Below are 14,973 nucleotides of genomic sequence, written 5' to 3'. Positions count from 1 at the left end.
GTGCTGCAAGGTCTGAAGACCAAGCAGTCGTAAGATCGAATCCATGTGACGGAGTGAGCGCCCGTTGCTTGTCCCAGCTCCCGCCAACCTAGCGGTTTGAAAGCATGCAAATGTCAGTAGATTAATAGGGACCACCTCCGTGGGAAGGTAACAGCGTTCTGTGTCTAAGTCTCACTGGCCAAGTGACCACGGAAGATTGTCTTCGGACAAAACGCTGGCTCTATGGATTGGAAACGGGGATGAGCACCGCCCCCTAGAGTCAAACACGACTGGACAAAAATTGTCAAGGGGAACCTTTACCTTTTTTATTTACCTTACTGAAGATTGTCGACAGTGATCTGGCATAACTAGTCTGAAGGGTTTAGCTCCTTCCCTAGATGTTTAGACATTAATCTCTGAGTGGGGCATCACTCTTGTCTCTGGAGCGCATGGATGCAAAAGACATGTGCCAGAACTTGGAAACGCAATGAGGTGGAGGGGGCAGAATTTCTAGAAAACATGGCCAGTAGCAATCTGAGGAAATTATAGCCTGAAAAAGTAAACTTTCCAGACTCTGTGTGTTTCCAGTCACTATTGTCCTACTTTTACTTTGCCTCTGGCTAAGCCTAAGCAAGCGTGAATGGAAGAAGAAGAAGAATACTGCTTTCCTGTGCACCTTGCCTCCAGCCCAGTTCTCCTCCACCTTCCTTTCTTGTCTTTCCTGGAGTGAGATTTCTATTGCAAACTCCATGCAGGAGAGATCACTTTCCTTATAAAGCAGCATGTTCATTCAGCCCCTATAGGCTTGTTGGTTATGTATAAATAATGCTATTGTGGCACACTCTTTAGCATTCCCATCTTTGGATTGCTGACAACCCTCAAGGCCAGTGAGATTTTTCTGAGTAGAGAACAAAAAACGTTTGTTTGTTTTTTGGGGTGCTTAAATCACTAGAGGATCATTGGGCCACCTTGAAGAGACCCAGTCTCGTTCCATTTTGGAAGTTAAGTAGAGTCAGGCCCAGATAATACTCACACAAGAGGCCACCTGGGAATACCAGTGAATTCCAGGCAGAATCCCGCCTGGAGCCCCAAAGAGCTACTGCCAGTCCGAGCTGCCAGTACTAGCTTAGGTGGATCAATGGAAGCTTCCTAGCTTCCTGTGGAAATTGATCAAATCAGCAGCAACCTTTGGACTGCAGAGCTGGAAGGGACCTTATGGATCACTGAGTCCAGCCACTCTCAAGGAGGCACAGTGGGGAATTGAACTCCCAACCTTTGACTTCAACCTAAGCCACTGAATCATCCAGCAGTTCAATACAGGGGACAGCCAGAACAGAGCCTTTAAGAGTACACAAGATAAGAGAACAGTGGGGCTGGCAGCATGGTCTTTGTTGTGGGACTAAGCAGCTCAGTAACATACTCCTAATATCATCTCCAAAGTATTGGAAGGCTTGCATGTACCCCGACAATTATGGGCACCCATGGATGTTACCTGCCCTAGTCCACTGTTTGCACAAGGCCCTAGGCTGGAATGCATTTAAATTTATCATTCACATAGAGTTATTGTTCACCTTATTCATGTTCTTCTCCCACAGGTACCTGGCATTCCATTTCGGTCCAGTGCACAGCAGACTTTTGAGGGATGCATTCCAGAGGAACAGGGCAGGCAGCACACACGGCTATCCGTGGGAGACTTTAGAGGAAAAGGACAGGATCTATTTCCCCATCCTGCCCACACTTTTCAGCATCTTCTGCATTCTAACACTTCCAGAAAGGCATCTTGCCCTATTTTGATGACAAACCCAAACCACAAATGTCTGATGCAACTGGGAATTTTTTGGCATCTCTATTTCATGTTTGTTGTATACCCAGTGTGCCATGCTTTTGATGAACACAGGGCACTGATTCTCGATAATTGATCCTCCAGATATTTCTGACTTCAGCTTTTGTGATTCTTTTTGAAAGCTTTATTTATTTATTTATTTATTTATTTATTTATTTATTTATTTATTTATTTATTTATTTATTTATTTATTTATTTATTTATTTATTTATTTATTTATTTATTTAATCAAGCTGTTTATAATTTGGGATTTCTTTGAATTTGGTGTACAGCCCTCCTCTCTACCATTTCTTCCTGTACTCATAACTGATGATTTACATTCAGATTGTTCTGAACTGTGGAGCCATTCGGAGATATGGTGAGCTCCACAGTTCTCAAGAGACAAATCTGCCAGGGGTGACCCCCTTCGGAGCAATTACCCACATGGAATCTGTCTGTCACATCTACAGATCCTGCCTGATGTCTGCACCATTACAACCTGTCCCAACTTTTCTGCTTAAAAGCCTTCAGTCCAGGCCAGGTTCAAAGGAATGACTGGAAGAAAAAAAATGTCATTTATGTGAATAACTTATACTTTGGCATTTTTTCAGCCACTGTCTGGAGCTCATGAGCTCCAGGGGGTGCCTGAGTTGGCTTCGTGTTATCACACAAGGAAAAACATTCAGCATGGCTCAGACATCCAAAAAATCTTTCCGTACATTGTTTGAGAAAAGAAGAAGCAGATCAGCTTAGACTGGCACTCTGTTCCTACAATATCCAACAAGATGCCTCTGGGAAGCCCACCAGCAAGATATGTGTGCAATAGTGCTGCACCACCAATATATGCATTTTAGCAGGCACATCACCTCAAATGAGGAAGACATACATGATTAATAGCCATTGAGATTTTTCATGAACTTATCTAATTCTCCTTCAAAGTTCTCTAAATTAGTGGGCATCACTGCATCTTGTTGCTGGTAAATTCCATAGTTTACCTATGCATTTTTAGACTTCACACAGTTTTGTAGGACATCATGTATTACATGGCTCATGTTCTTTTGCCCAGGTTTTGTTCGTTTTTACAGACTAGGTATCGCATTTTCCATACCATCAAATTCCATATTTTGTGACTAGAATAATACTTTTCAGAGACAACACATGGGCTCTGCTTGGTTGCAGGTTTGGAGCTCACCTATCTAAAGATCTTCACTTGTCAAACACCGGGGTGGGCCCTAGGAGGGGTAGTCAGGAGGGCTTATACAGATAGGAGATCTATATTTGAAATCAGATTCCATTGGGGCAAGTTGTTTCCTCCCTGTGATCTGTCCATGGCTCTGCAAATGTGGGGCACCTCCTAATCTCTCTATGTACCCTGCAACTCCGTGTCAACCTAATGTTACCTGTTGGGCACGAATGGCAAAATGGTGATTCATTGCAATTTGTAGTTTGTTAAGGTCCACAAACTATGAATCACAAATTTACTTTTTTTCTGATGAACCAAAAGGTTGGTGTGTTGGTTGGTCGGGGGTGAGCAGGCACCTAGAGACACACACGGTCCCCTGGTTTCTTCCCACTGCCCCCATCATCTCCCTACCTTTTGCTGCCGCTTCCACCTCTGTCGCCATCTTGAAAGGCAGCCTGGACGGCACCTGCAAGCCACCTGTCTCTGCACATGCACTCACCTCCCAGCTAAGACAGGAAATGAAAGATCACCATTCCCATTTAAGTTTGAGTTTCAAGAATCCTCCTTGCCAACTGAAGCACGCCAGATATACAAAAAACATGGATGTGAACATTACAAGTGTTTTTTTTCCAGTTCTCCAAATCCTGCTTATATTTTTTCACTAGTCATGTTTCATACTGCTGTTTTTTCTTTTTCTTTTTTTCTTTTTTTAGAAAATTAGTTTTCTTTCCCAGATGGAAATTCATGTATATTTGGATATGCATATTTTTGGGGTAAGGAAAGCTGCTTTTACATATTTTTCTTAAATCATTAATTGAGTCTTCCTTTTGCTCAGTGACTACAGTATGTTTATGCACATTTTCCAAATGAAAGCATTCTGAGTTGTACACATTTATTTGGATATAATTCAAAAAGGAAAAGGGAGAAAACAAGGTGCTACCTGTAATTTCTTTCCAACAACAGAAAGGTGCCGGTTTCACTAAAAATTTGACATACCATGAACTAGACAAAGTTGTGGAAGCATTGTCGTTTCGTCGTTTAGTCGTTTAGCCGTGTCCGACTCTTCGTGACCCCATGGACCAGAGCACACCAGGCCCTCCTGTCTTCCTCTGCCTCCCGGAGTTGTGTCAAATTCATGTTGGTTGCTTTGCAGACACTGTCCAGCCATCTCATCCTCGGTCGTCCCCTTCTCCTCTTGCCTTCGCACTTTCCCAACATCAGGGTCTTTCCCAGGGAGCCTTTTCTTCTCATTAGATGGCCAAAGTACTGGAGCCTCAGCTTCAGGATCTGTCCTTCCAGTGAGCACTCAGGTTTGGTTTCCTTTAGAATGGATAGGTTTGTTCTCCTTGCAGTCCAGGGGACTCTCAAGAGCCTCCTCCAGCACCACAATTCAAAGGCATCAATTCTTCAGCGGTCTGCTTTCTTTATGGTCCAGCTCTCACTTCCATACATCACGACAGGAAAAACCATAGCTTTGACTATTCAGACTTTTGTTGGCAAGGTGATGTCTCTCCTTTTTAAGATGCTGTCAAGATTTGTCATCACTTTCCTCCCAAGAAGCAGGTGTCTTTTAAATTCGTGGCTGCTGTCTCCATCTGCAGTGATCATGGAGCCCAGGAAAATAAAATCTTTCACTGCCTCCATATCTTCCCCTTCTATTTCCCAGGAAATAGCATTGAAAGCATTGAGTTAACATAAATTCCCACCAAACAAAAACCCAGTAACCCTTCCAAAAACAGTCGTGGCATGACATAAATGGAAAAGCATTTCTTTGTGTTACTTCTTCAAAAATATGAACTTTATAAGATTTGCAAATTTATCCAATCTGAGGGAAAGGAAAAATTCCAATGGTATAGAAAAATTAGTTGGCTGGATAGCTCAATAGTTTAGATATCAGGCTGCAGAGCCAGAGGTTGGGAGTTTAATTCTGGGAGGGGGGGATCCTGGAACTGTGCAACTTGGCCAAGGCCACACGGGCTGGTTCTACTAGCAGGACACACAGCTCAAAGTTATGCACTGTGCATTTCCTTTGTTTGCTGCAGGTCTCCGGCAAAGATTTCTGCTGGGAAGACTTGATGCCCTGTGCAGAAGGACCCAAAGGCCCTACGTGACATATGCCACCTACTTCAATGCCAGGTTAGTAACAGGACGTAGGAGCAGGCAGGGCCCGTTGCGGCTTTCAACAATCCAGATTACTGATAAGGATCTTGAAGAGCATATTTTCATGTCTAAGAAAGGTTTTGGCTCACCCAATCAAAAGTCATTCAGCCACAGCCTGATAAAGGGGCAGCTGCCTGAAAAGGGGACAGGTGCAGCTAACACAAAAACATTCAGAGGAAGCTGCCTACCTGCCCACGACCAGAGGGAAAGCATGCAGGTAGTGACGATTAAAGCTTGGCCGCAGTTCATTCAGGTGCAGCAAATTGCATGCAGGTGCAAATGGACACATCCCACCTACAGTTCAGCTGAGAGCCTGGGAAAGTTACTTTTTTTGGACTTCCACTGTTACAGCTCCCCAGCCAGTTACAAGTTCTCTGTATTGATTTAATGGAAACACTTTTTGATGTTGTATGTCATTTATTTGGACCGAAGGGAGGACATTTATTTTCATGTGTCCCAGGGTTAAGACTTTAGTTCCTGAACAGCCTCATGAACACACTGGACCCCAAAACATTTTAGAGCAGGGATTGGGAACATGCAGCCTTCCAGCCAATGAGGGTTTGTAGTGTCCATCGCCGCTAGGCAGCATAGCTAACAGTGAGTGATGATGGGCATTGCGGTCTATTGGCCATGCTGACTGAGGGATTTGGAGGGCTTTAGTTTAGAAAAGGGTCTGGCCCATACATTTCAAATGTATATAATTAACCCTCATCATGAATGGTGGTCTTGGTGGTAGTTGCGGACATGTTGTTTGGTTTTCCCTAACTCTGGGGGTCCCTAGAGATCCCTTTTGTCTTGGGGAATCCTTTGGGATCCATAGAAAGAGGGAAGGGACTCTTTAATGACCCAAAAGCAGCACCACTGGGGAGGGGGGAATAGGAAGTGACTATCACTGTCGTACACGCAAAGGTGCACAGCTGTATTCCAGCCAGTGTCTATTTATTTATTTATTTATTTATTTATTTATTTATTTATTTATTTATTTATTTATTTATTTATTTATTTATTTATTTATTGGACTTATATACCGCCCCATAGCGCTACAAGCACTCTCCGGGCGGTTTACAATTTAATTATACAGGCTACACATTGCCCCCCCCAGCAAGCTGGGTACTCATTTTACCGACCTCAGAAGGATGGAAGGCTGAGTCAACCTTGAGCCGGCTACCTGGGATTTGAACCCCAGGTCGTGAGCACAGTTTTAGCTGCAGTACAGCGTTTTAACCACTGCGCCACGAGGCACATCCCAGAGTATTTGACTGATTTCTCATCAAGGGTAGGGATGGCTGGGAATATTATTTGGAATGCTTTTTTTTAAAAAAAAAAGTCTCCAAGAAATTTTCAAAATGCCTACATGACTTTATGCATTCCATGAAAAAAGCTGGAAGGTTGTTGTTGTTTTTTAATTGAATGTGGAAGAAAGAGAAACTGACAGATTTGCCTCTTCTAGCCAGAAACAGATCTTAGAATCACCTATTATTGGAGCTGAAAACACATTAATATTGCAGACAGACAGCTGAGATGGCTGTTCCATGTTTGTGAAATCAAACTTTGAAGGAATTCCTGATTAACTCTTGAAGGCTAATTACCAAACAATGTGAGTTGGTCTGCATAATCCCAGAGGTGAGAGGAGCTTGTGATGTGACACTCAGATGCTCACATTCATTCAGATTTTCTTTAATCAAGTCATGGGATGCTCCTAACATCTGTTTCTGGACTCAGCCAGAATGTCAAGCATGTGGTGCTGAGTGTGCGACTACACTGGGAAAGTCAAACCAGAGAGATTCAGCCTTGCTCTGATTTGTTTTGCTGCATATATTACATTTGAAATCACAGTCAGTGCTTACACAGGTTATGCAGATTGATTCAGGAGTTCATCATTCATAGTGGACATGATGTGATCTGCATTCCAGCCCACAGACTCCCTCCCTCCATCCATCCCTCCCTCCCTCCCTTCCTTCCTTCCTTCCTTCCTTCCTTCCTTCCTTCCTTCCTTCCTTCCTTCCTTCCTTCCTTCCTTCCTTCCTTCCTTCCTTCCTTCCTTCCTTCCTTCCTTCCTTCCTCTAGTTGCACCTCTGCTGATCCTTCCTTCCTCTGGTCCTCTCTCTGCATATCAGATGGGGAATTGAGAGGGATGATCTCACATATGTAAGAATTAAAAAAATAAAATAAAATGGGGAAATGATTGGGAGAGAATTAAGAATGTCGAAGCATGTTCCCCAGTCTTGAACATCATGCCTCAACTGTCTCTGAAACACCACCTTACAGACATGGCCCCATCTTTACAAGAATGTATCACAACTAACCATGTGGGGAAAAGGCTCTTCAGATCATTCCAGCTTGAAAAGTAGAATTCTCCCAGCAGGATAGGAAAAAAAAAAGCTGCTTTGGGAGCAGAAAGTGCTGGACCAAGTCAAATCAGGGTTTGTGTCATGCTGTTCAGTAAAGATACTTTAATTTCATCCACTGTATAAGCAGTGCAAATCCCACAGTATTTGACCATGTAATCATAGCCGGAATTATAGTTGGTCCCCAACTGTTTTACCAGAAAGGCTCCTTCTCTTAACCAGCTACGTGGCATGCTGTGTTCTACAGTCTGAACCTATAAAACTCTGATCCAGGCTATTTGAGGAACTGTGTCACTCCCTACGTGTCATCTCAATTTTAAGATCTTCTAGGGAGGCCCTTCTCGTGTTGTTTTACATTATTGTGGGCCATATTGAGTCTCCTATGGGTAAAAGACCACCTGCAAACAAAATAATGAGTAAGAAAATGGATGGATGGGTGGATGGGTGGATGACTACTGAGAATAGTTGTTCATTCTGAATTTAGATGATGCTAATGGCTGAGGATTTTCATAGTTTCTTTTAGTTAAGAACTCATGGAAATCTGCAGATTTCTTCCTAAATGTTCTTTGAATTAAAAAAAAACCCTGAACAATGAGAAACTGAAGTTACTTTCTTGACGATGGGGCCAATTATGTTTCTATGCCTTCTAAAGAAAGGTGTATCCTTTTTCTGTCTACGGTGAGCCTGGCTACACATGCCAGTTTGTATAACGTCATACCTGGCATGCAGATGAAAGCCTTGCAACTGGTTTGCAAATACCATTTGAACCTGAATTGAATCTGCAGCATGCAAGGCAATTACTCAGAAATAATCTGAGTGGTAATCGTAGGCTTGCTTTCAGTTTGAGTCAGTCTTCTAGCCATACGCCTCCCTCTTTCCAAGGAGCTGAAGTTAACAGGCAGAGTGGAGAGTCAGGAGGAGAATGGGCTCAGCTGTTAGGCAAGGCTGGGAGAGATGTGCTTTTCCAGATGTTCTTCAACTCCCATCTGCTCGTACAAGCATAGCCAACAGTGATGGCTGGTAGGATCTGAAGACCAAAAACAGCTGTAGGATTTTATTTTGCTCACCCCTTTCTGATGCAAAGCAGCACTTGGTATCAGGCCCAAACATTCCCAGGTGTTTTGTATTGTGGGGCCTAAGGGGTGTTGCAATGAGTGCAGCAGAACCAGCACATGAATAGAGCGAGCCAGACAGATTGAATTTAAAGGCATTAATATTGTGCTCTATTAACTTAGAGCAATGGTAGGCCACTTATGATTCTCCAGATGATTTGGGATTGCAACCTCCATCAGACCTAGCCAGTGTGGTCATGGGTGAGGAGGGTTGAAATTGGGAGATGCATAAATTTAGAATATTTATCTTCTGCTTTTCTGCCCGACACCATCCTCCTCCACAAAGTAGCTGGTGATGAGAACAGAATAAGATTATTTTTTTAAAAAACAGAGTGGCCATCAGGAATCATTGTAATGGAAAATATCCATTGGCTAGGCATTACATGTTACCGGTGATGGTGATGTGATTGTTTCCACTAATCCTTTGTGGGCATAGTTCTCACATAAAAAGCCCAGGGGCCGGATGATGCTAGGGTATATCCACACTGGTCCAGCCAGTGCTTCAGACAAGAAAGTAGTTTTCCTGGTAAAAGAAAGAGAATGTTTACAACTGTTTTAAAAAAGGAAAATGAATAGGACCAGGAAGTGGTTTTGTTTATTTTCATAAGACTCCCCAGTAGATTTGCCTCTAGATTTTGGTGTCCACTCTATTCTGATGTTCTGAGGAAAACCTCCAGTTGCCTCACTTTACTTATAGCCCCTAATTTAGCATCATTCCCCTCTCATCTTCACCATGAAGGAATCTTTGAATACATATGACCTGAATGCATGCTAGGGGGCCAGAGAGAAACAAAATAGACATTTGATTGAAACAGGTTGCAGGCTGTTTTCCTATACAGAAGTACTTTCTGTACTGGAATTCCATTATGTTTGAATTAACCATTTAGGTGACTAAATGGTTAATTCAGACATGAAACAATACATGAAGTATTGCTTCATGTCTTTGTATTTTCTCTGCTATCTGGCTATGAAAGACAGATTGTCACCTCGTTACTCATTTAAAATGTGCTGGTTAGGCTTTTGTCATACATACACCAGCAAACGCCCTTTTCTCAGTGGAAGAACAGGAAGGAAATAAAGAAAGCTCTCCTCAAATTCCCCTTCCATCTAATATTAGCTCTCCTAAATAAATTATAAGCATTTCCTAGTTTCCCAAGATAGGGAAAATATTTGCCATTCCACTGACATTGCTCAAGCTTGTCCAAACAAGCACAGAAGCAAAGAAGTCAAGCCAGCTGTGTTTGGGCTCTGAGTTCAGATTACCCTGGCAGGTTGAAGGATTTCAATACAATCCTCTTACAAGGCCTGTTAATGAACTGGAGATTTGCACTAGGAGTTGTGGCCTGGTTAGTCCTTGCATGTTGAATGAGAAAGTGGAGTGGGGGAATCACATTGTGGAGAGAAAGTGACATTTTGAAGGAAATGAACACAGGAAGAACTCATGGATTTCCCAATATGTTTTTTGTGCATTTCTGTTAATGTACAAAATTCAAAATGGTGTTCCCTGCTGTCTTCCCGTAAGGACTATTAAAAGGCAGACGCATTAGATAGTCGTCAACCTCTTTCTGAGCAATTGCCATGTCATTCTATCCTTGCTCGGCCCGTATCTGCTTAGTTTCCCAAAGGAGAAAGATGCTAGAGATGTTTTTCTCAGAGCAAAAGGGAGGGGGCATTGCTTGGCGTGTCACTGTCCTGCTGAAAAAGATGTCTGGCACAGGAGTCGGAAAATCCTTGACTGACTGCCTCACTTTGTTGGAATAGCTTGTGTTGACCATATAGGACCCATTGATAACATTTCTTCACATTCTTAACCCATTCTTAACCCGAGTATGAAAAGCAATATGCAGTCTCAGGAAAAAATAACAGCACATAGTTGTTATCTCTGGTGGCTGATTTATACTACATGTTTATTCATTGTTTTATCAGTTGCAATTGTATCCCAGCTGCACACCAATAAGCTCTGGGAAGTGTACATGGCTCTTCTCCCCTAATTTTTTGCCTCACCATGACTCTTTAAACCCAAATTTCCTGAACTGTTTGTCCAGAGCAGTAAGAGCTTGGTGGTTGTGGACTGCTCTGTTGCTTTTAAATGTGTTTTTAGCATTGATTTTATTTACTATTTTTAACATATACTGAACTCTTTTTAAAAATGTGTATATTTTCCATTTTTAGCTTTTAAATATTGTCTTTTTTATTATGTAAACCGCCTTAGGTTTTTTAAGATTAAAAGCTATGTATGTATGTATGTATGTATGTATGTATGTATGTATGTATGTATGTATGTATGTATGTATGTATGTATGTATGTATGTATGTATGTATGTATGTATGTATGTATGTATGTATGTCCGCTTCACAGATTGCTGCCTTGCTGTGGTGAAGGGGCTTGAGTAATTCAGAGAAGCTATGGGCTATGCAATGCAGGGACACCCAAGACGGACAGGTCATAGTGGAGAGTTCTGACTAAATGTGATCCATAGCAAAGTGGCTGTCCAACGAGTTCTTACAAATAACAGAGAAGAGAAGGGAAACAAAATGCAAGGGAGATAGGGAGTTACAGAAAACTTAATGCAAACTTCCAACGAATAGCAAGGAGAGACAAGAGGGCCTTCTTAAATGAACAGTGCAAAGATATAGAGGAAAATAATAGAAAGGGAAAAACCAGATATCTGTTCAAGAAAATTGGAAATATTAAAGGAACATTTTGTGCAAAGATGGACATGACAAAGAACAAAAATGGTAGGGACCTAACAAAAGCAGAAGACATCAAGAAGAGGTGGCAAGAATACACAGAGGAATTATGCCACAAAGATCTGGATGTTCCGGACAACCCAGATAGTGTGGTTGCTGACCTTGAGCCAGACATCCTGGGGAGTGAAGTCAAGTGGGCCTTAGAAAGCCTGGCTAACAACAAGGCCAGTGGAAGTGATGGCATTCCAGAGTCCCCTGGATTGCAAAGAGAACAAACCTATCCCTTCTAAAGGAAATCAACCCTGAGTGCTCACTGGAAGGTCAGGTCCTGAAGCTGAGGCTCCAGTACTTTGACCATCTCATGAGAAGAGAAGACTCCCTGGAAAAGACCCTGATGTTGGTAAAGTATGAAGGCAAGAGGAGAAGGGGATGACAGAGGACGAGATGGTTGGACAGGGTCATCAAAGCTACCAAAATGAATTTGACCCAACTCTGGGAGGCAGTGGAAGCCGGGAGGGCTTGGTGTGCTGTGGTCCTTGGGATCATGAAGAGTCAGATGTGATTTAACGACTAAACAACAACAAATGTATGTAGGTATGTACGTACATGCGTACGAACATAAGTAAGTAAATAAATAAATAAATCCTAAATTGTTTTGATTCACGGTTCCCTTTGCTTACTGACCCTGGCCATGGCTTCCCAGTACAGATGAACTGCTTTATCCACAGGATCAGTACCCCATAGTTTCACTCATCCACTGCTTTAAAAAATAGAATAATAATAAATGTAATAAAACATGAATACACTTTCCCAGTATGTATTACCAGGACTGGCCACATGGAACAATATAATACACTATATACAGGTAGCTTAAGGGAAACACCCTTTTGACCTGACTCCTTTGATAGAAGCAGCTCCTGGAATGATGGAGAAGTTGCATTTTTGGCTGGAGTGAGTACGAAAGGCTCTCTTGCAAACAAGAGAGCAGGAAACCCAGTCCTGAACCAAGGGTCTCTCCACCATTCACAGCCACCAGTGAAACTGCAAGTAAATGCTGTAGGAATCCTTTGGGTGAGTGAAGGGGGGGTAAAGATGAGGGGATGCCATGGCGTCCCCAGGTGGGTTTCCCTGTGCCCCATGGTGCTACGGCACACACTTTGGAAATGCTGGAATGAATGAATGAATGAATGAATTACAGTGGCTCTCTTGGGTTTATTTGTTTTTTTTCTTTGCATAGATAAAGGTAAAGGTTCCCCTTGACTATTTTTGTCCAGTCGTGTCTGGCTCTAGGGGGCGGTGCTCATCCCTGTCTCCAAGCCATACAGCCAGAGTTTGTCCATAGACAGTTTCCATGGTCATGTGGTTAGTGTGACTAGACACGGAATGCCATTACCTTCCCACCGAGGTGGTCCCTATTTATCTATTTGCATTTTTACATGCTTTTGAACTTGCTAGGTTGGCAGGAGCTGGGACAAAGCGACAGGAGCTCCCTCCGTCACATGGATTCGCTCTTACGACTGCTGGTCTTCTGACCCTGCAGCACAGGCTTCTGCGGTTTAGCCCGCGGCACCACCACGTATACCCACATACAAATCTTTCACAATCACAGGATATCTTTTCACTTTAGTAAACAGCCCCCCTGAACCCATTTTGTTAGGTGCCAAAATGGGCAACAAAGAGGCATGGGAGGATTCCTAGCAGTTCAATAAGGCTCAGATGATAACACAGGGCGAAGATGTAGTGGGACTCTCTTTGCTGGTCCCAGGCACCTCATTTGCTTGGGTCTGGAAAACTCTGGTAATCGGTTCCACTGTCGCACTGCTCTGACAGCTGGGATATAGGGACTCTTCCAGCTCTGCAGTTCTAAGATTAATAATTCCCACTGTGCCTCCTTGACAGGGACTTGATTCAGTGACCCATAGGGTCCCTTCTAGCTCTGCAGTTCTCACATCATCATCATTAACTGCACAAGGGGTTGTAGTTTTAAACCGTCATTCCTTGTTGAGTGCTAGCCTAGCCCTGCAGTTGGCTCCAAGCCATAATTAGCCTGTCTGCAGGCAAACATTGGTTTCATTTTCATTCAGCCAACCAGCAGCTGTTTGGGCATGACTCAGAGGGGCTTCCCCTGTTGCTTAAGGTAGTGGCTAATTGCCTTAGCATTAATATGGGCCTCCAATTAGCGGAACGTGTAAGCTGTTTTGGCAGCTAAGAGTAGCTTAGCTTCAGATGTCTGTCTAAGCTCAGGAGGAGCGTTACACTCAGGAGGATTTTAAAGACCATTCTGTTCCATTATGGTGATACACAGAAATATGGATGGTGCACAGCCGTGGCCCTGCCTTTCTGTTTGGTATAAGGAGGCTGCCCTAAAGGTCTGGTTTCGAAAGTAACATCCATGGCCTTTGCAGGCAAGCTTTTAAAGTGATGCTTGAGATCCCAAATTGAAACTGTCTCAACAACCATGGCGGTGGGATATGGGCACCTACTCCCAAATTCAAAACACGTACACCTGTTCTACAGTGAAGGACACTTTCTTGCAGTTGTTTTCTTTTGATTTGTAGCAGGATCAAGTCTGCGGGATGTCAAGTATCCAGAATTTGCTTGCAGAGCAGTTTTGTTTTGGGACTTTTGTGAGGTGGTCATGTCCACCAGAGGTGTAGTCTGGGTTCAGGTACTTACCTCAGTGCTTGGAAGAAGCATCACATGCTATGAGTGAGGCTGTTGCTGCTGGTTGTTGTGAGGAAGAGTGCCGGCCCATCTGGAAATTTAGCTATGCAGCTAAAGGGGACCAATGGGAATTTGGCCAGTTCGTTCATTGGTTTTGCTGATTGTCTCATCAGGCGTCCCCAAATTGCAGCCCACAGGCCACATCCAGCCCACCTTGCCATTTTATCCAGCCCATTCCCTTCAGCCCATGCATGCACATAGGGCAGGTGTGTGTGCATCTGTGCGTGCAGGTGGGTGGGTGGAGGTGGGGGGCATGTGTGTGTGCATGCATGCATGTGTGCGTGCGGCCACTCATACATGCACACATTTCTGTTCCTTCAGCCCCCCAAAATGTTGAAGATATCTGATGTGGCCCTCAGGATTAAAAGTTTGGAGACCCCCTAGATCTACGGATCTTACAGTAAAATGCAGGGAATTTACATTTATGGTTGGCTGTCATTCCTAGGTGGTTTGGAGGGCTGACTACAGGCCAGGTGCAGAGATTACACAAGGCAATATTTACAGAATTATCATGGGATTACTGTGGAACATCTCAATTTCAGGTTTGTCCATATGGAGCTCTACAGGGTGATCACGTCCATTTCTCCCCATTGGGGTTGGGCACATTTTGAGAATATCTGCAATGGGGTCGTTTTGATGAAGTTAGGAGCCTGATGGGGCCAGAGGGCAAACCTTGCCATGGCAGGTAGAGCAGAATACGAAGTGAGTATCAGTGAGTTCCTAATAAGCACAAGGGTGTTATTATACTGACAGTTGCAGCAAGTAAGACACCAGTAGTTTACTGTCGGGATGAGTGTGCATAGGGGGCCAGCCCTGGAATATGTCCATCTAAGCTCAGGAGGAATGGATGGTGGGATGATGGGGAGGGTCCCCCCAGTTTTGTCCAGCCGGCTGAGTATGCGCTGTCCAGGGCACAGTTCTGACCAGGGGCCTGGGACTCAGCCATTTGGGGAC

The 14,973-nt window shown here is 43.6% G+C and overlaps 2 long non-coding RNA genes across 2 annotated transcripts in view; both read left to right on the top strand.

Moving 5' to 3' along the window:
• Positions 1-5,322, top strand: part of LOC140702008 (uncharacterized) — a 42,916-nt gene extending 37,594 nt beyond the window's left edge. Inside the window, exon 4 of the long non-coding RNA XR_013538457.1 lies at positions 1,575-5,322. This is a non-coding gene — a long non-coding RNA (uncharacterized LOC140702008). The remainder of the gene's footprint in view (positions 1-1,574) is intronic.
• Positions 1-14,973, top strand: part of LOC144584298 (uncharacterized) — a 195,153-nt gene that overhangs the window by 112,137 nt on the left and 68,043 nt on the right. The window lies entirely within an intron of this gene.

The sequence above is a fragment of the Pogona vitticeps genome, chromosome 9, assembly GCF_051106095.1.
Source record: "Pogona vitticeps strain Pit_001003342236 chromosome 9, PviZW2.1, whole genome shotgun sequence".
NCBI classification, from domain to species: Eukaryota; Metazoa; Chordata; class Lepidosauria; order Squamata; family Agamidae; genus Pogona; species Pogona vitticeps.
The sequence above is the reverse complement of the archived record's forward strand: the minus strand, read 5'-3'. Positions and strand labels throughout refer to the sequence as shown.